The following is a 20,267-nucleotide window of genomic DNA, read 5'->3' as shown; positions in this document are numbered from 1 at the left end:
AAGAAGAAAGGGGTCACGGGTCCCAAGCGACCTGCCCTGTTCACGTTCAAGGAGAAACAGGTGTGGTAGGTTAAGTAGCAGACACGCCCAAGAGTCTTTGGCTTTTGTTTCCAAGGCCTAAGCCTCACGTGGGAAAGAATTCAGGGTTTAGGGGGGAAAAAAAATGCCTTGGCCAGAGCAGGAGGAAGGGTGGAGTTGCCCCAGGACCAGAGGGTGACCCTCTGCAATAGCTGGGGTGGCTGGGGGTGGGGGCGAGGGACTGCAAATGTTGCTCTGAGGCAGAGGGGGTCATGGAGGAGAGTGTTGTGCCCCCAGGCAGGACCTGAGACCACCAAGAGCCACTAGCCTCAAGGGCCCATACCCAGCTGAGGGGGTCTCATGTGTTTCGAGGACCAAGGGGGCACCTCTCCCAAGCCCTGGACCTACAATTCGTTCTGGGGCATCGCAGGGAGGCGGGGGACACCTGGTCAAGACCGAGACTGAAGTCCCCTGCCGGCCAGAGGGATGCATGCTTCAGTGAAAGAGGAGTTACAGGGAAATTAGAAGAACCGTCTTCCTCCCCCACACCTGAGTCTGTGGACGGGGATTCACACCAGCCCTGGAGGGTGGCCCGGGTTAACGACGGCTTGCCAGCAGCAAGCCCAGCTTCCCGCCCTGCCTGCTTCATTCAGCTGCTTGCCTCCACGTTTGTGATCCGAGTCCTCAACCTCCTTTGATTCTGCGGCCTCCATGCAAGTCCTGGGTCGAGGGCGCCTGGTCTCAGCATCTCATCTGGATCTCTGTAGCTCACTAGTAATTTATGACCAGGTCACCTCTTTGAAGGCTTGTTTCGTTGGAATCTTTGTGACTGATCGTGCGGCAGCCAGAGGGCCCTCCAGGTAATTACTCCACTGGGGCCCCACAGAACAGAGCAGGACCAGGAGACAACTGTGCAGTCCCTCTCTGTACGGAACTGGCATTTGCTGTACTTGGAAGTGATGAAGTTTAACACCTGCTTGATTTTTCATGCAGGAGTTAAGGAGTGAAACTGATGTTTATATAAGGCAAGAAAGAGCAGAGGGTCGGATAAAGCCATTATTTTATTTCTGAAACCACAGTTAATGTAACGGTGCATGAATTCTTCTCAAATGTCAAATATGGGAGGCTTTTAAAAAATTGGTACCAAACTTCCTCCGTGTAATATTCAATATGAAATAATTCCAATCCCAGCTCCAAGTCGGCTGCCTGAGTTGACTCTTAGGTGCCTTTCGCTATTTTATTTGCCACCCCAAATCTTCCCGATAAAAGCTGCTTCTGCTCATTTTCAGGGTCTCATTCAGATGCTATCACCTTCTCAAACAAAACTTTCTTGTGCTGGCTTGCCCCCGTGGTCCCTGGAGCTGAGCGCCACAGTCCATCACTGTGATACTTCTAGGCTTTTTTTGCCCTCACCGCCTTAGACCTTGTACTCTTGTATTCAAATAGCGGTGAAGGTGTGTTTTCTTCCTTTCTAGACTGCTGGCTCTTTTGAGAACATAAAATATGTTAGGTTCATTTTTATTTTATTTTAAGATTTTTATTTATTTAAGAGACAGAGAGAGCACAAGCAGGGGGAGGGGCAGACAGAGGGAGAAGCAGGCTCCCTACGGAGCACGGAGCCCGATGCGGGACTCGATCCCAGGACCCCAGGATCATGACCTGACCTGAAGACAGACGCTTCACCGACTGAGCCACCCAGGCACCCTTTCCCATTCTTTTAAATAGGATGACAACAGGAAAAACATTCCATGCTCATGGACTGGAGGAATAAACATCGTCAAAATGTCTATGCTGCCCAGAGCAATCTACACTTTCAATGCCATCCCTTTTACAATACCATTGGCATTTTTCAAAGTGCTGGAACGAACAATCCTAAAATTTGTATGGAACCAGAAAAGATCCCGAATCACCAAGGGAATGTTGAAAAAGAAAAACAAAGCTGGGGGCATCACATTGCCTGACTTCATGCTATATTACAAAGCTGTGATCACCAAGACAGCATGGTATTAGCACAAAAACAGACACATAGACCAATGGAACAGAATAGCGTGTCCAGAAATGAACCCTTAACTCTATGGTCAACTAATCTTCGACAAATCAGGAAAAAATATCCAATGGAAAAAAGACAGTCTCTACAATAAATGGTGCTGGGAAAATTGGACAGCTACATGCAGAAGAATAAAACTCAACCATTCTCTTACACCATACACAAAGATAAACTCTAAATGGATGAAAGAACTTAATGTGAGACAGGAATCCACCAAAATCCTAGAGGAGAAGACAGGCAGTAACCTCTTCGACCTCAGCCACAGCAACTTCTTTCAGGACACGTCTCCAAAGGCAAGGGAAACAAAAGCAAAATGAACTTTTGGGACTTTATCAAGATAAAAAGCTTCTGCACAGCAAGGGAAACAGTCAAGAAAACTAAGAGGCAATCCATGGAACGGGAGAAGATATTTGCAAATGACACTACAGACAAAGGGCTGGTATCCAAGATCTATAAAGAACTTCTCAAATTCAACACCCCAAAAACAAATAATCAAGTCAAAAAATGGGCAGAAGACATGAACAGACACTTCTCCAAAGAAGACATTCAAATGGCTAACAGACATATGAAAAAATGTTCAACATCATTAGCCATCAGGGAAATTCAAATCAAAACCACACTGAGATATCACCTTACACCAGTGAGAATGGCAAAAATTGACAAGGCAAGAAACAACAGAGTTGGAGAATATGTGGAGAAAGGGGAACCCTCTTACACTGTTGGTGGGAATGCAAGTTGGTACAGCCACTCTGGAAAAACAGTGTGGAGTTTCCTCAAAAAGTTAAAAATGGAGCTACCCTATGACCCAGCAATTGCGCTATAGGGTATTTACCCCAAAGACACAGATGTAGTGAAAAGAAGGGGCACATGCACCCCAATGTTCATAGCAGCAATGTCCGCAACAGCCAAACTGTGGAAAGAGCCGAGATGCCCTTCAACAGATGAATGGATAAAGAAGATGTGGTCCATATATACAATGGAATATTACTCAGCCATCAGAAAGGATGAATACCCAACTTTTACATCAACATGGATGGGACTGGAGGAGATTATGCTAAGTGAAATAAGCAGAGAAAGACAATTATCATATGGTTTCACTTATTTGTGGATCATAAGGAACAGCATGGAGGACATTAGGAGAAGGAAGGGAAAACGGAAGGGGGGTAAATCAGAGAGGGAGAGACGAACCATGAGAGACCATGGACTCCGGGAAACAAACTGAGGGTTTCGGAGGGGAGGCAGGTGGGGGGACGGGGTAGCCGGGGGGTGGGTATTAAGGAGGGCACGTGTTATAATGAGCACTGGGTGTTATACGCAAACAATGAATCATGGAACACTACATCAAAAATTAATGATGTACTGTATGGTGACTAACATAACATAATAAAAATAAAGTTTGTTAGTCTAACTGAAAAATAAATAAATTAACAAGACGACAACTGTAAGATATTTGAGGTCCCCGTTCCTTCATCATCACTTCACATAAATCAAGCACAAGCTCATGAAAGACGCCGCCACTCTTTATTCAAGAAATTCAAGAATTCTCTTGTGAGACTGTTTCAAAATGGTCCCTGGATCACCAACACCTGAAGGCGGTCAGATACACACCTTCAGAGCAGGCTAAGTACCTGACTTTGCTGTTGAGTGCAGAGGCCGCCGTCAGTCAAGACCGGCAGACTGGTGTCCGCAGAGCAGAGGCCCCATCAAGGCAGAGCCAACAAAGCCAGGTGTTTTGTTCATCCTGGGAATTCTGGGGAGAGCACAGGGAGTTCTGATGGCCCGAGATGCCAGTGCGAGGCCCCGTGGGTCCGCCCACCCTGAGCGCTGTGGGTGCGGCTCAGCACCCCTTAGGAAGCCTGGCCCTCCCCCGTCGTACAGGAAAGGAGCTCCGATTGCTGTCACAGCCAGTCGTCCACTGCTCTGTGGAATGGAAGCCTCTGTCACCCAACCCTCCTGGACGCAGCAGTCCTGAGCCTGATGCTCACACAGCCACCCCTCCCCCCCGGGGGGAGGCACCGCGGGACTCTCAAGAGACTTCCGACTTCACGCTGCCTACACCTCGAGCATAATTACTTTCTTTTAATTCTTCTAAAAGTGGTGATGCAGGGATTAATCCTCAGCTGAGCACATGATGGCACAGATGGACTGGAAAACTTCACTCCGGGACTATGTCACGTGAGTTTTAAAGAAGCCCTGGGAGGACGCGGTAGACCACAAGCAGAGGGTCAGCAGGCTGCACAGAGAGGCTTGCTGTTTCCCAGCTGGAGAACGCCTCCTGCAGGGCAGGACTCAGTTTTCATACTTTTCATCGTTGTGCAAAGACTGAGCACCTCCTCTGCAAACCAGCTACCAGAAATAAATTCAAGAATTCTCCTTCAAGTCAAGTAGGAGCAGTCAGAATGCTCCGATGCCCGTTCTGGAGATGAAAGGTTTGGAAAAAGAGGGTTTTGTTTGTTTTGTTTTGTTTTGTTTTTCAGATAGGAAGTGTGGATGAGAAGCCAGGAGATTTGCTTCTAATCCCATTTCTATTTTTGATGACTTGTCTGACTGCGGGCAAGTTTCCGTCTCTGCATTTCGGGGTTCCCCTTTGTAACAGTCTGTCATTGTCTTGTCCCAAAAAGATCAGAGTCAAGTACGATGCCCCAGGTGGGAACAAAACCAGTAAGACAACTTAGCAGATTCATAAAAGCTGAGACATTGTCACTTGACTTTCTGAGATCAGATAACAACCTAATGGCTTGATCGTGATGAAAAAAAATAAACCAAAGAAAATTCGTAATAGAGTTTTCATTCTAGTTTAGGAGAATTTATGACCAAATGACTGCTCAGACAGTTGTCTTCAAAAGAGGAAGGAAGCCTGAGACCTCGCAGGCCATCACCCACGAACACTGTTGATTGTGTATTACAGACATTAACGGGATCTCTCCAAGGTGTTTATTCATACTTTGCAGACAGACTGATTTGTGTAGCTCAAGTGAGCTATGCATGGAGGAGAATGTTTAAGCAGCAAAGGGGGAAAAATGGACACATTAAATAAGGCTGAAAGTGATCTGGGTGTCCAGGAAAAAAGATACAGAGTCTAATGTGAGTTTTTCTTTATCCTGTTGACAGCCTGCTTATGACCCCTGCAAAGTAGTTGTCCAGGGTGAACTGTCCCTGAGTGGTACAGGTGGGGGTGGCAAGGGGCTGGGCTGAGGCTGGAGGCAAGTGGAGAGACGTTCTACTTTCCCAGTAGCCAAGGAAGCCACGGACCATAGGATCTGTTTAGCTGATCTGACCAATGCCAGCCATGCCCTACCCCTAAGTGCAGCACCTACACCATCAGGCTGGACCGGGGTGCGAAATCTCTGGGCCATCTCTGAGCAAGACAGTCGGCCCGGGGGGATGGCTCCTGGCTATTTGTCCTTTGAACCAGAAATCAACTCGTTGTTGGGCAGAGGCACCTGAGAAGGGAAGAGTCTAACCAAGATAATAAGGCTTTAAGAAGCAAGAAAAATGTACACATGGTCCAGCTCACCTACAAAGTCTCCATGAGATGCAAAGATAAGTATCCAAATCTGAGACTCAGATAAAATGAAACAGGGGGATGGGAGCAGAGGTCCTACCAGTCCCCACTGGTCACCAACTCGTCGCCGCTTAGCCAGGGAAGTTGAGGGACCAACAGCCAGTGTTAGAATTGTCTTCTATCTCTATTTGGGAAAGACCTGTCCTCTGGAAATTCTCCACCCAGTTCCCTGCAGAAGGAGCAAGGCTGCTTAGCAATTCTTCCTGCTCAGAAGCCAGCAGCTGATACTGAAAGACAACTTGGAAAAAAGTAGAGAGCAAATAAATGTATGGTATTTAGAAAATCTACCATAACATTTGCTAATGAACCACAGAGTACTTGAAATGGAAAGGATTTCACAGACTAGGGCTCCAATGGTTTTAAAGCATAAAGGTCCCTTCTAAAATTAAAAAAAAAAAAAAAGGAGACTCCCTGTAGCAGTACTTTTGATATCTTTTGACTCAGAAGATACAGAGTGATGTAAAGGCTTCAGAAATACACTTAAATTCATCTTATTTTCCTGATCCCACGGATGCCGATGCACACTTGCAGGTCAGCGGTAGACAAGCATGTGACATTGCATATTCAGTCTCCACAGGGCTCCTGGGCTGGACCTGGATTCAGAGACCTCTTGCAGTCGTTCTGGGTACCCCCTGGCAGAAACTGAAGGCTAGAAGAAGGGAAGTAAAGTAACCCCCTTTAACCAGCCAGCTAGTGGTGGACAGCTGGTAGCCCCACGCTGCCAGGGGACTCCTGGGTCACAGCCAGGGTGTATGCAGCGAGACCGCGTCCTGATGTACTGGTCTGTGCTTTGTCTCCTGCCCTTCTCTGGCCAGCCGGAGGCATCCATGTTGCCTCAGGGGGAACTAGGATTATTAAAGCGGGAAAAGAAAGACAAAGAGGGGTTTTGCTTTTTTCTTTCAAAGCGAGTTCTGAAAACCCTCTTTGGGAACATGTTTTGGATTGCGAGAGCTTTGGATTTATGTGAAGATGGCTTGCAGAAAGGGAGGACCCCAGAGACACCTAGAAAGAAAAGAAAGGCCAAGGATTCACTTGTCCCTTGGACACCTGTGCTGGGAGAGGCACGGTGAGCAGCACAGAATAACCCAGGAGCCTGGGGGACCCACGTGTGAGGAGAGCAGTTCGCACTGGGAAGCGGGCCTGTCTTCTCTGTCTTCATCACACGGGGAGCCCAGCCTTGCTGGAACCTCGTGGCCACTCAGGGTCATGTCACCCATGCTGAGGCCGTGTTCTCCTCGGGCCTCCTGCCAGCAGGCCTGCATATCATTATGGGTCCTCAGCAGGATGCCCACCTGTGCCCCAAGGTACTGGTGAGCCTCATCCAAACTACGCCCTAGCACGTGCTCATGTCAAAGGCCCGGGCGGGGGGGGGGTCTCACGCGCTCCCTCCAGCAGGTCGGGCCCCGGACAGGTGGTGGTGGTACGTGGATGCCCTCGCATCTTATTTCTGTCCTTGGTAGGGGCACATCTGACCTGGCATCTGGAACCCTATGGCCTTGTAAGGGCATTTGGGGCCATTTTTCCCCCTACGAGGCAAAAGAATGCAATCAACAATGTGTAGAAGCCCCGAGTTTCCATCCTGGCTCTGCTGCGCGCCTCAGCCAAATTATCCTTGAGACTTCGTTTCTCAGTCAAGAATGGGGATAAAAATTCAGGCCTCCCAGTGCTGCTGAAAAGATCAAGTGGGCAGGTTTATAGTGAATGCTTTCGGTAAAGTACAAGACGCTAATCAAGTGTTAGCTATTGCTCCTTCGAGAATCTAAGCAGTGCCTGTGAAATATTTGAAATAGAAATTTGGCAGACGTAGCTGGAGTAGTGGTTATCAGGTAGTGTTTACTGTGCTTAACCTTGAAACACTGTCTTAAAATTCTTCCGACCACTTAATTTCGGTCCAAGACTGAGGGATGAGTATGCTTTATATTAAAGAACTCCTAATATAAAAAATTGTTTAAAGAATGAGAACGGATGAAAGAAGACTGAGACAGAAACAGATGTTTGGGAATAGGAGAATCCAATACGCATAAGGACGCCGTGCTTAACCAGAGTCTCTCCCTAACTACCCGGCCAGAAAGGCGCTTTAAAACCACGTGATGATGGAGCAAGGTAGAGGTTTGCATCAGCACATGGCTCAGTCTGCACCTGGCGTCAGGTGGAACGGGGTGAGCAGGGGTGGGGAGCCGGCCTCGCCTCCGGAGTGCAGGGCACCCACGGTTGGCGTGGATGTGAGCAGACCTCTGGAAAGGAGCTCAGGCAAAGAAGCAGTGCAGGCCACCCCTCCCCTCAACCAAGAAGGCCCTAGGATCCAGCTCCTGTCTGCCTGCCTTGTTGGGTTCATGTTCTGATGCTCCCAAGTCTCCCAACCATCCCCCGGGCAGGACATGGGCAAGAGTGAGCCACAGCAGGATCTGGAGCCAAAAGGCTGAATTTGGAATGCTGGGTCTGCTCCTTGCTCGCTATGCAACCTTTGGGCAAATTACTCAGCCCCTTGTTTTTTCCAGTGGTGAAACAGGAAGAGTCTGTATGAGCTTCCTAGGCCTGCTGCAGGTATCACAACAAACTTATGGGTTAAACAACAGTTTATCACAACAACAATCACAAAGATTTGTGATTTGAGAGTTCTGGTGTTAGAAACCGCACAGCGTCCGTAGGGCTGCTGGGGGCTCTGGGGGGAATCTGTTTCTTTGCCTTTCCCGGCTTCTGGTGGGGCCTGCACCCCTTGCTCTCAGCCCCTCCTCCGTCTTCCAAGCAGCAGTCTAACATCCTCCAATCCCTGTGACACTGCTGTCCTCCTTTTATAAGGACACTTGTGATTACATCGGGCCCACCAAATAATCCAGGATACTTTCCCCATCTCAGGAGTCTTAACTTAATCACATCTGCAAAATCCCTTTTGCTCTGTAAGGTAACAGACTCACAGGTTCCAGTGTGGCCATCTTTGGGGTCAGGGCCAGTATGTTTCCTACAACCATAGTTGCCAAGGAATAAATAGGTATGAATATATTTACTTATTTTTTTAGACATTTTATTTATTTATTTGAGAGGTTGAGAGAGGGCATGAGAGGGGAGAGGTCAGAGGGAGAAGCAGACTCTCCACTGAGCAGGGAGCCCGATGCGGCACTCGATCCCGGGACTCCAGGATCATGACGCGAGCCAAAAGCAGTTGCTTAACCAACTGAGCCACCCAGGTGCTCCGAATATATTTGTTTTTTAAGTAGGCTCCGTACCCATCATGGAGCCCAATGCAGGGCTTGAACTCATGACCCTGAGATCAAAAGACATGAGCTGAGATCAAGAGTTGGCCACTGCCTAAGTGACTGAGCCACCCAGGTGCCCCTCAAGGAAATACACACTTAATACCATATAAGACACTTAGAGCCTGGCTTGTAGTGAGCACTCAATAAATGTTAGCTGCTATTATCATTATTTGCTGAAACAAAAACTCTTAGCCTCTGAAGTCTTCACCGTTCATTAGCTGTCACCCAACCCTTTCATCTGACTAAGTCCCAAGACCTCCTTCTGGAAGCCTTTCCTGACCTAGACTGGGTGTGGTGTCCTGCTGTGTTTAGGTTCTTAATTCTGTGTTGTGTTACAATCATCTGTCTCCCTCACTAGCGTGTAAATTCCTCAAGACCCGGGACCTCCCTTTACTCACCTCTGTGTTCCGGCCCACTGGTCTAGTAGTGTTCACAAGTGTCCTCAATGACTAATGGTCCTCCCTGGGTCCTCAGCAAACAAGGGTGAATGTCAGTTCATGCACCTGCGGGGTCCCAGAACCGTAGGGCTGCTGTGACCCACCGGAGGGGAGCTGTGGGGCAGGGGTGGGGAGGAGGTCTGTATTTTGGGGTCATCATGCTCTGCACAGATGCAGATCTTCAGGGTGAATAGCTGGTTCCCCAACAGTGAAGCTGTCAGGAAAAGCAGGGGAAGACAGAGCCCCATGCTCAGCCCAGAAAGAGGTTCTTGCTCTTGCAGGTGCTTTGGCCTCATGGTATCTGTGGGGAGTCACTGTCTCACAGCTCCAGGGCGGGGGGTGGCTGGCATAGGAAACAGTCTGGGACTGCTTGGGTGGCTTGGGGTTTTCAGTCACATGGAAGGACGACCTGCAGAAATCATCTGTTTCAGTGGTTCACAAAACTCAAAAAACACAGATTCCTGGGCCCCAGCTCAGAACTGCTGGGTCAGAACGTCCAGGGGTGAGGTGGGATTTTGGAAAACACCCAAAGTCATTCTGCTATGCAGCCAGGTTTGGGAACCACTGACGGGATCTGCCCAGAATTTTCCAGACAGTCTGTGCTGCTAAGATAGGATTCCTAAAAGAGGTGTGTAAAAATGGAAGGTACAGCCGATGCTGCCCATCATTAAGCAAGCTTACTGCTCACCCACCAGGCCACACAGCAAGAATCCACGAAGCAGTTCTCACCGAGCTGTCTTCCAGCCCATCTGCGTCCACAGTGGAGGGGCCCAAGGGTGGCAGCTCCCTCCTCCAGTTAGCCCCCAGATCTTTCAGACATGTGGTCTTTGATCCGGCCTCTCAGGGGCACCCTCTGGAGGGCTCTGGGTGACTCAAACGCCTTTGGATTAGGGCTCCCTCCCTATTGCCTGCTCTTGGTTCCTCCGGAGCCACGCAGCCCCTTGATTCAGTGGCTGGACTGGTGGGGCATCCACAAAACAGGGAGATCATGGTGCTGGGTGTTATTTTGCTATGAGTCTCTTCCTCTGCCTCGAATCAGACCACCAAATGCTCCTTTTGGGAGACGTGGCTTCCTCGGATGCTGGGGTGTGGTGGAGGCTGTCAAGGAAGGCAGCTGGGCATGAATCATCTGTGGGCCCGGCACATTTTCATCTCATTCCATTTTCGCTGCCTCTGCACCTCTGTGACAAGTCTGTTTCCTTCCTTCGTCTTGGATCTACACAGAGTCCTTCCAGAAGCAGCTTGTTTAAAATCTGCAATAGCCTTTCCCTGGAATTCTGTTATCTTCCTTCCTTCCTCGTTTTATTTTTCTCCCAAGCACTCGTCACATTCTAAGATGCTCATATATTAATTTCCTTACTGAAATCGCTTTTGATTTCCCGGCTTATTCTTACTGGCCTGCTCCCTCTACTAGAACGTAAATTCTGTGAGGGCAGGAATTTGTCCCCCCTTCCATTGGTTGCTCCTTGTCCCCCAGCACGTGAAGAGTCCCAGGGGGAGAAGCCAGCAGTACGCAGGGAGTGAGGAAAAAGACAGAACCCCACCACGGGGCACATTTCACAGCTAACAGAGGTCCAAGGAGGAGGCTGGCCAGGAAGAACCGGAGGAAAGTCAAGAGTGGGGAGGGGGCCCTGGACAAATGTGTGGGCGTCTTAGGTGAGTTGCCATGGTTACTGGGATGCAAGGCCAGGGCCCAGCCCTCCTGCCTCAGGCCACCAGAGCTTGGGGTAGGTATAGGGTGACAACGTTTGGGGAAAAAAAAAAAAAAACACCAAAAACTCACCCTTGGATAGACACGCTCTCCCTGAAGGCTAATCAACTGTAATCCCCGACATCCACGTGCAGAGAGAGATGGTGCGGCCAGCATCAGATCAAATTTGTAAGCGTTAGGGGGACAAAGGAATCATAAACAAGAGACAGAGCTGTAACTGCTTGAACACAGAAATAATGAGTCATCCAAGGCAGTGTGGCGCCGGCGGGCTCGCTGTGGCCTCCCAGACACTGGCGGCCTGAGCGGCCTCAGGGACTGCTGGGCAGGCGGGTCCCTTCTAAGGGACTTCACTGCCAGAAAACCTGCATTAGAAAGAGGATGCATTACCTCCTCACCTGCCTGGTCCCACACTCTCTCTCTGCTTGCCTGGCTCGTTCTTCCCCTTCCATTCACTAACCCAGGTCATACTGTCCTCTCTGTCCAGGCCCAAAGGGGCCACCCAGGCACCGGCATCTTCCTTCCCTTCCACCGCTGGTCAGACAGCAGCGCGGACTGCCCTGAGGGCCCGGGCATCTGGGGCCAGCTGCAGCCCAGCCTTGTGGCCCTGCCTCCCCTGCCTCCCCTGCCTTGTTCCTCTGACCCGGCCCACAGCAGGCACAGAGGGCCCCCGGTGCCTGCTAAACCCTGCCTCGGCTTCTTGACTGCCCCAGGTTCCCATTCATCCCAGAACAGACTGTGCCATTTGTCACCCCCAACTCTGAGCCTTTGCACAGGCCGGTCCCTCCGCCTGGAAAGCCTTTGCTCACATTCGTGGGTTGGAAAATCTTGCTCAGCTTTCCGGGTCCTCAGCTGTCAGGCCCTTCCCTTCCCGCCCCCCCCCCCCCCCGCTCTCAGGAAGAATGAGTGTTCCTGTTATCACCACTCCCACAGTGCTCGAAACGCGGCCGTGGCGGCGTTAATCCAGGGCCAGGCGAGTTGTTTTCGCGCTCATATTGCCCCTAGATTACGAGTGCTCTGAAGGCTTTATTCATCTTTAAACCATCAGTGCCTGAAACACCTGGTCCCATGTTCATTACGCGAACGTCTTAGAAATACGTGGCTTATGTACGATCTTTTAGGAACGTATCTACCACTTGCAGCAACACACATGCTTTGGAAAAGTCCTTCCATAGCATCCCAGCAAGGAGGATGGCTTACAGCAATAACTCACAGGAAAACCAGAGAAAGGTGGACAACTCTGGGAAGGCTGGTCACGGTGTGGATCAGAAGTCTGTGATGACAAGTCCCGTGACAAAGAAAATTTCTGTTTTGTAAAAACGTGCCTGGGTCCAGGCCAACCATTGACTTAGTTCTGACACAACGGACTACAGCAAATTCTAGCAGAAGGAGAGGGTCTGGAGAGAAACTGGGGAGTTGGGAGGAATCTGACCCATCAGGCGGCACAGTGAACCTGGGGTGTGAGGGCTGGTACCCCCAGAGCAGGACACACAGGGCTTCTGTCCAGCCTCTCTGGAAGAGTTCTGAGCTTGAGGAGACCCAGCACAGCACACCGAGCCAGCACAGAAAGATCGGCGGGAAAGAGCCCCCAAGCCTTCAGTTCTACAATATCAACCAAGTTTGAAACACCAAACTCTGACTGGAACGGCGAGGAGGTAAAGCTACTCCAGACAGGGACAGGGTAATGGGGTGGTGGGTCCAGAGTGGGGTCTACACGGGTACCCAGATGGTCTGGGTGAGCAGAAGGCTCCAGTGACCTCATCCCTGCTAGATACAATTCAACTGAAGGAGAGGGTATGTGATGCTGATGAAGGCCAATTAATGTATCTATAGCTCATCTTGTTCCAGAAAAAATTCAGTGGCTGACATCACTGCCAGTTTCCCTTTGTTGTTTTCCTTAAGGTTCAATGCCTTCAGATTCTCCACTCAGGCTCTACCCTCGTCCCCTCTTGGCCACACTCCAGAGCCACCACTGCCCTTAAGAGTTCAGGAGCTTGACTGTGTCTTTACACCCTTGTGACACCTGTTTCCCCCTTTATATACCATCAAACATACACTTGTACACTTATATAATCTGTCTCCGTAGCCAGGATGCAGCCTTCCCTCGTGCATGTGGTCCCACAGGGGTTGGGGGTAAATAAGAATCTATAGACCACTGGAGCCCCATGGGGCACAGGGAAAAGAGAATTTTCCCCAAATTAACAGGAACTAAAACCAAATAGGGATTACTCATGCTGTTTGGCATAACACAGGCTTCGGGCTCTAGATTGCACTAAGGAAAGGTCCTGCTGGACATTCTGAAGGGAGTTCAGAATATACCACCCCCAAATATGCCACTTTGGCATAAGGACTATTTTGAGCCAAATGCAAGTAAGAAACAGCAGACACAGAAGAACTCCCTGGCCTCACCCTCTCTGCCAAGATGTCTGTTTCTTTCTGTGAAGGGGTTTATCCCTTCCATCTCCCCTACCAGAAGGAAGAAAACCACCATTATCACTGGAGAGAGAAAGCGGGCACCAAGATGGTCTGCACAAACAAACCTTGCTAAAATAACTCTGATCTTCCATAAGTCTTCCTCCTGTATTTACCTTCCCACAATTTACTGCCCCTAAAAGCTCATATCCCTTTTTCTTTGTCTTGTCACTTTCCCACAATTTATTTCCCCCTTTTTTTAAAGATCCTATATAAGCTCCCAAACCTAACTGCTTCTTCAGGATTTCTCTTCTTCCCTGTGAAGCTCCTGTGTGCATGTACAATAAACTTTTTCTCCTATTAATTTGGCTCTTTTTCTCCTGTTAATCTCTCCTGTTGTCAGTTTAATTCACAGGCTCCAGTCACTAAACCTAAGAGGGTAGAGGAAAAGCTTTTTTTCCTTCCCTACAGTTTCCACCAAGGGCATGCACAGCAGGTACTCCAGGGCAACAGGAGAGGGCAGATGCCTCCCTGGATCAGGCTAGACAAACCTTTCAGGGGAGGATACCAGTTCTTGGGTGTGTCTGGAAGCTCATACAGATAAGGAGAGATGGGAAGGTAGAGGCCACTGTGATAGCGGGTCTTACAGATAAAAAGGAGGGCATCAGGCCACAGAGATTCAGTTTGTATGGGTGTGGGGGGAGGGTCCTCGGCTGCCAGAATTTCCCAATAACAGTGAGTATTGTGGTGCGGGGAGAAAACATTTTTTTCAAAGGTGTATTAGTGATTTGATTCTGGGTTCTGTTGCTTGACTTGGAAAGCAGACCTTGCTGTATGGGGAGTGTGCAGTGGGGTAGCCAGCAAATGCAGGCTGCCCCAGCCTATATGCCGCTAGATCTCTGCCCCTCCCCCGCCAACATCCCAGGGTGCCAAGAGGAGGCACCCCACCCACTGTCTGCCATCCCTGCCTCTGCCTCACCAACAGTGTTCAGAACCTGAGCCACAGAGCCGTCTGGGCCACCACTGACAATAACCTCCTCCCAACAGATTGCCTGCAGCAACCTTCATACATTGCTCTGCTTCCCAAATCCCTTTCAACGTTCCCTCGCTCTTTCCTTTCTACTTCAAATTCCTTTTCTCCTACTTGGACTTTCATACTTGCACCGTGTTTTTGGTGAAGATCTCTCAATTTTACCTATTTGTGGGATAAAACACCAGAAGTAAATACGGTAGAATTTGGGTGGTGGGTCTCTGGGGGCACGTAGGGTACATTTTTCATATTAACACCTTTTGCTGTAGTTGTAAAGATGTTCTAATAAGAAGTTTCCTTTCTCCCTATTGCGATCTCCTTAGCCCTCTTCCTTTGGTGGTGACCCTGAGCAGGGGGTGGAAGAGAAGCTCCCAGCGTTGCAAATTAGACACGAATGCTGGGAGGAAACACAGGCACCGATGAGGAAAGCAGACAGGCACAGGTGGTGCGAGTTAGTGGACCCAGGGCTGTTTGCTCCGTGCGGCGCATGCAATTGTCAGTGGGAGACCCCCAGAGAGATGCTTTAAGCATTTCTTCTATCCCTCCTTCCTCAGCCTCACAGCACACAGCCCACTAGAGAGCGCCAACCCAGCCACCCAGGGTGAAATGGTTGGAGAAATCGGAGCCAGCAGGAAATCCGCGCTTTTGTGAGAGGAGTGCATGCGCAGTGCCCCGGAGTGGGTCTCCACACACATCACCCTGTCTCCCCTTCCGCGTGTCTCAGTTGCTCCTCCTTTGCATTTGTATATGCTTTTCCTTGGTTAGTTAAAAAAGTCACCACTACCCACCAAGCACCCTGCCAGAACACTCCCGGACAGTTGTTTTTTTGCTCAAGAGAAACTTTGGACATATGGTGTGAGGATGAAATGCCATCATCCATGTGACTCGTGGACTTGAAGACTGGTCCTCCCTCCCTCCACCCCACTGCCCGTTAACCTGGGCTCCCTCCCAGGTCTAGCCCTCTGAGGCTGGGTCATTGGTGACTTGCTTGCTGATACCCAGCAACCTCAGGGCTTCAGGGACCAGTGGCTTCCCCACAGCCTCATATGTGTCCTCACTCCTCCTAGGACACCAGAGCCCACTCCACGAGCACCGCATCTTCAACCCATCTGCCTAGACCTGCCATTTTGTCTGCTGGGTTCCACTAGGAAAACTGCACACCACCTAACAAAAGCTCCTCGACAATTAAACTGATTTGGAATGCTCCAGCTAGCTTACTGAACTGATCTTCTCTTAAGTACCCGATGTTTTCTCTGTGGTGATTTTTTTCTTTCAGCAGTAATTCTTGCCTCTACTTCCTTCCCTAAATGGAAATTTCATTTGCATTTTTTCACTTCTGCTAATTTATTTAAGATATTTGGTTTATTCTTCATATGGTTGTAAAGAACTAGTTAAGATCTTACAGTCGTATTATGCTAATTTCTATACTGTATTTGCCCCCCTCTTCTTCTTTGCTGACACTCACTTAGTGTCTCTGATTATGTTAAAATACCCTTGCTGGCTACTGTTGAAAGGATATTTTTGTAGTGTTTTTGGCGTATTAAAGAAGTTAAGTTTTAGTTTCTGGCTTAAGAAATAATAATAATCTCTCTAGCTGTATAATAATAATATAATAATATATAATAAGTCTCTGTGCCTGACCATGTCTACCATATTTACCAATAAAAAGGGGAAATCTGTGACATTACAGAATAGTATATGCTCATCAAGGTAAGATCTTTTTTTTTTTTTTAAAGGTTTTACTTATTTATTTGACACAGAGAGAGGGAGACACAGCGAGAGAGGAACACAAGCAGGGGGAGTGGGAGAGGGAGAAGCAGGCTTCCCGCGGAGCGGGGAGCCCGAGGCGGGGCTCGATCCCAGGACCTCAGGATCATGACCTGAGCCGAAGGCAGACGCTTAACGACTGAGCCACCCAGGCGCCCCCATCAAGGTAAGATCTTAAAGATATTATTTCAAAATGTCATGAAGAAAAAGGGCAATCTACTGACATGCATTGCATTCTTAGGCATTCTCCCCTTTTCGAGTAGAACAAAAATGAGTCAAGGTAAGAACAATGTGATAGTGAATAAATAAGCGAGAATGATTTGTCTTGCATACTTCTGTCTTTTCTCAGCCATTTGGCTGTCTTCCTCAGTAAGCAGTAGTTGTGTAGTGGTGGTTGTGGTGGTGGTAGTGGTAGGGGGGAGAGGCGGCATTATACCCAACCCCTCCTAGAGCCCAAGCCAGACCTCCTGAGACAGCTACAGGGCACTCGCTTCCCCAGGGACCAGGGGGATGACAGTGCCCGCCAAGATCCCCCCGATGTCCCACCACCTCAAAGAATGTGCTGAGATATGGGGGACTCTGGAGACTGTCATTTTACCTTTAAAAACTGTAAAATGAATACGGGAAAAGCTTCCCCCCCCCCCCCCCCCCCCCCTCCCTTTCTACTTGCATGAGAAATGTCAAAGGCAATTGCCTAGCCAATCGTGGGACTCCTGGGGATGACCCTTTTGTTGTGCTATTTCTCAGCTTGCCAGACACCTTCCGCAGGTTCCCCTTGGGCAATTTTATTTTAAGGAGGATTGGTGGTAGAGGAGCAAACCAGGAAGGCCATTGTCCTAAATAGTTATTTCAGCTTAATAACCCCACGGGGAGGCTACTCATCATTACCTAGCAAAGCATCACAATAAACCCTGTATTTATGGGGTGCCTGGGTGGCTCAGTCGTTAAGCGTCTGCCTTCAGCTCAGGTCATGATCCCGGGGTCCTGGAATCGAGCCCCGCGTCGTCGGGCTGCCTGCTCGGCGGGAAGCCCACCTCTCCCTCTCCCACTCCCCCTGCTTGTGTTCCCAATCTCGCTATGTCTCTCTCTGTCAAATAAACAAATAAAATCTTTAAAAAAATAAAAATAAAAAAACCCTGTATTTACATTAACACCTACTATTTATTAAGTGCTCTATCCATCTTTTATCCAGACTGATAACTGAGCCAAGTCCACACTTCAAAAATAATTCATAGTTTACATCTTGTTTCTCGGGACTGAAAAAGGCTTTCCGTTTAACATCTCAGTTGTTCCCACAGTAGCTTCTTGCAGGGAACAGGGCCAGATCAGATGGCGGGGTGTCTCCCTTCCCCCGCAGCATGCAAAAATCTGGAAAAGGATTTCCCCAAAGAATCAAAAAGCCAGCCACAGAGCCCAGGTCTCGCTGCTGCTCTGAGGCATTTACCACGGAATCTGTCCGTCCCACGGTGGGAAGGAAGCCTCACAGTGAGGACACGCGAGCAGATGACAAGACTGACACGTTTTAATGGGCAACACCGTGCAGCCCAGGAGGCCTTCTGTTCTGACTGAAACGGCAGGCCCTGTGCCAGCCTTTTACAGCCCTAGGAGGTAACAGAAGCAGACGAGGACCGGCCGTGTTGGGGGGCTGGGAAGAGGGTGGGAGACCCGGCATTCAGGATTCACTTTATCACTTGATCAAACTTTAACATTTTTGGATTTCCTAATACCCTAGCCCAAAATACACGAAAATAAGCCAGTCCTCCCAAGTTAAGACGTTTTCTCCAGCCACACCTCTGCCCCCGCTCACCCTCCCGTTATTATTTCTAAGGCAATTAAAAGATTAAACCAAAGCTCCCCCCAATGCCGTTGGGTGCGCGCGCTCCGAGTGCAGACGGTTTCAGCACCAGCCTCGGGGACAGACGCCATAAGGCCGGGGAAACGGAACCCTCGCCTTGGCGGCTCCTGTCACCACCAGAACTGCTCGGAGGCAGATATCCCGGGGGATTGCGAAATCCTAAGGGCTTCTTCAGGCACTGGCCGAAACATTTTCACAAATAAAACGACCAACTAACCACTCCAGCCCTTCCACTGCCGTCCTCTTCAACGGGGGACGTTCCTGCCTGGAGCATGGCAAGCGTTCGTGACCTACATATGGAAAAGGGGCCCCCAGGGAGCCTCCCCCCCAACCTCAAGCCCCAGAGATCGGGAGACACCGGCCACCCGGAGACCCCCTAAGCGTTCGGAGCGGTCTGTCCAAACCTGCGCTCGGGTTTGCCAAGGGCTCAGCCGGGGTCGTGGGTTCGAGGGGCGCGCTCACCTGCCAGCGCCCCGCCGCCGACGCCCACCTGTGCGGCAGCGCGAAGGCCGGCTCGCAGCGGGCGGCCCGGGAACCCCAGGAATTTGTTTCGCGTGCTTCCACTGACGGCGGCAGGACGACACGCACCAAACCGCGTCTCCAGTTGCAGAGACTTTCCCGCCTGAGTTGCCCTTTGGCTTCTGGCTCGCCCCGGGGTCGCGAGCCAGGGCCGTGCCACCCGTTCCCCCACAGCCACCCCGGGCCCGGCCCGCCGGCGGGGCGCCCACTTACCCGGAGCGGGGCGCGCGGGCCGAAGGCGCCGCTCACGCGCGGGCTTTGTCTCCGGCGCGGTGCTCGCGGGGGGCGGCCAGACCGCGCGGCATCGCTCCTCGGCCGGGCGCGGGGCTGGGCGGGCTCGGGCTCGGGCTCCGCGCCCCGGCTCCCGCGCGCCTCGGCGCTCACGGGCTCGCGGTGGAAAGGCGCGCCCCGCCCCGCCCCGCCCGCCTTCCCCGGGGTCTCCGGGCCGCGTCAGCAGCCCCGCCCGGGCAGGGGAAAGACGACGTGGGGCTGGGGGCGGGGGTGCCGGGGAGAGCGAGCCCGTGCCCCGCGCGCGACAGAAGTCACTCAGACCCAAAGTACTTCGTCTGCTCCCCGCCCCCGGTGCGGAGCTCCCGGAGCGTGTGCGGGCCCGGCGGCGTGCGGAGCGCGGGACCCCCACCTCCCCACCCCGACCCTTTCCGCCCTCCTTCCATGTTGGTCGCGCCCACTCCGCGGCAGGGTCTCGCCCGGCGCCCGGGAGGGGCCGGGAAATCCCGCCCGCCGCCGCCGACGTCACTGGTGCGTCACCGGGGCTCCCGCGCCAGGGCTCCGCGCACTCCCCGCGCCCCCCGCCTCGCGCCCCGCCCCGCTCGACCCCCGGCCGGCCGCGCGCCCCCGAGGGGCCCGCCACTCCGCCCGGAGCGCGCGCGCGCCATCCAGGGGCTGGGGGCGGGGCGGTGGCCGTGGCCGGGGATCGCGGGGCCGCGGTCCTCGCGGGGTTCCGCTCCCGGAGCCTCCCGCGTCCTCATGCGTGCCTGGGGGTTAGTTCCGGGGATCAGCCAGGCTGGGTGCGGCCAGTTTCCATCCATCCCGAAAGAATACATAATATGTTCCCTCCAACGCCCCAAAGAAGGCAGGCAGCGAGTGGAGAGACGCTTACTACCTGCGAAAATTCACAAGGCATTGTCTCGCTCTCCGGGCGAAGGGTAGCGCTGACGTCGCCAAGTGACGGGCAAGCAGGGGACCCCTTGGGGCGCGCGGCGAGCTGCCCCCAGGCCCGCCGGAGGCCAGGAAGGCGGGAACGAATTCCCGGCGTGCGTGGAGAGCGGGAGCCCTCTCCGCGGGGAAATCCTTGGCCACTCCTCCTTCCTCCTGAACTGTAAGCGTTTTGCGGGAGAGATATTTTAAACATCTTAATTATTATAGTCCTCTACTTTCAGGGAAAAACAGCGTAATTACCGGCCGCGTTCCGACTGCTGATAAGATAATACAGAACCTCTGGCACGGGGAAGCCACAACATTTCAAGCGGTGTTAGCAAGATTGGTAGGAAAAGGAGGCGGACGTGAATTCCTTTATTGAAACAATATAAAATCATGGCTGACAATTAGGAAATATATCTTGACGATCTACATTCGCCGGCCTGGTCCACCATCGGGCAGCCCCTCCTGGATGTAAATGACACAAGGATCATTTG

The 20,267-nt window shown here is 51.2% G+C and overlaps 1 protein-coding gene across 7 annotated transcripts in view; it reads right to left on the bottom strand.

The window, feature by feature from the left end:
- GNG4 (G protein subunit gamma 4) overlaps positions 1-19,870 on the bottom strand; it is a 66,807-nt gene extending 46,937 nt beyond the window's left edge. Inside the window, exon 1 of one of the 7 annotated variants that reach the window (XM_073879023.1) lies at positions 19,736-19,870. The gene's annotated coding sequence lies outside the window, so the exon portion shown is untranslated. Of the gene's footprint in view, positions 1-9,282; positions 9,309-11,104; positions 11,213-17,126; positions 17,168-18,497; positions 18,717-18,825; positions 18,954-19,735 lie in introns of those variants that run through there. The other 6 variants (XM_025850689.2, XM_073879027.1, XM_073879028.1 and 3 more) reach the window with 6 other exon arrangements.
- Positions 19,871-20,267: the final 397 nt, after the last annotated feature.

This window comes from Callorhinus ursinus, unplaced genomic scaffold (genome assembly GCF_003265705.2).
Source record: "Callorhinus ursinus isolate GAN/ISIS: 27379988/994484 unplaced genomic scaffold, GSC_fseal_2.0 scaffold32, whole genome shotgun sequence".
In the NCBI taxonomy this organism is placed as follows: Eukaryota; Metazoa; Chordata; class Mammalia; order Carnivora; family Otariidae; genus Callorhinus; species Callorhinus ursinus.
Note: the sequence above shows the minus strand (reverse complement) of the source record. Positions and strands in the feature narration are given on the sequence as shown.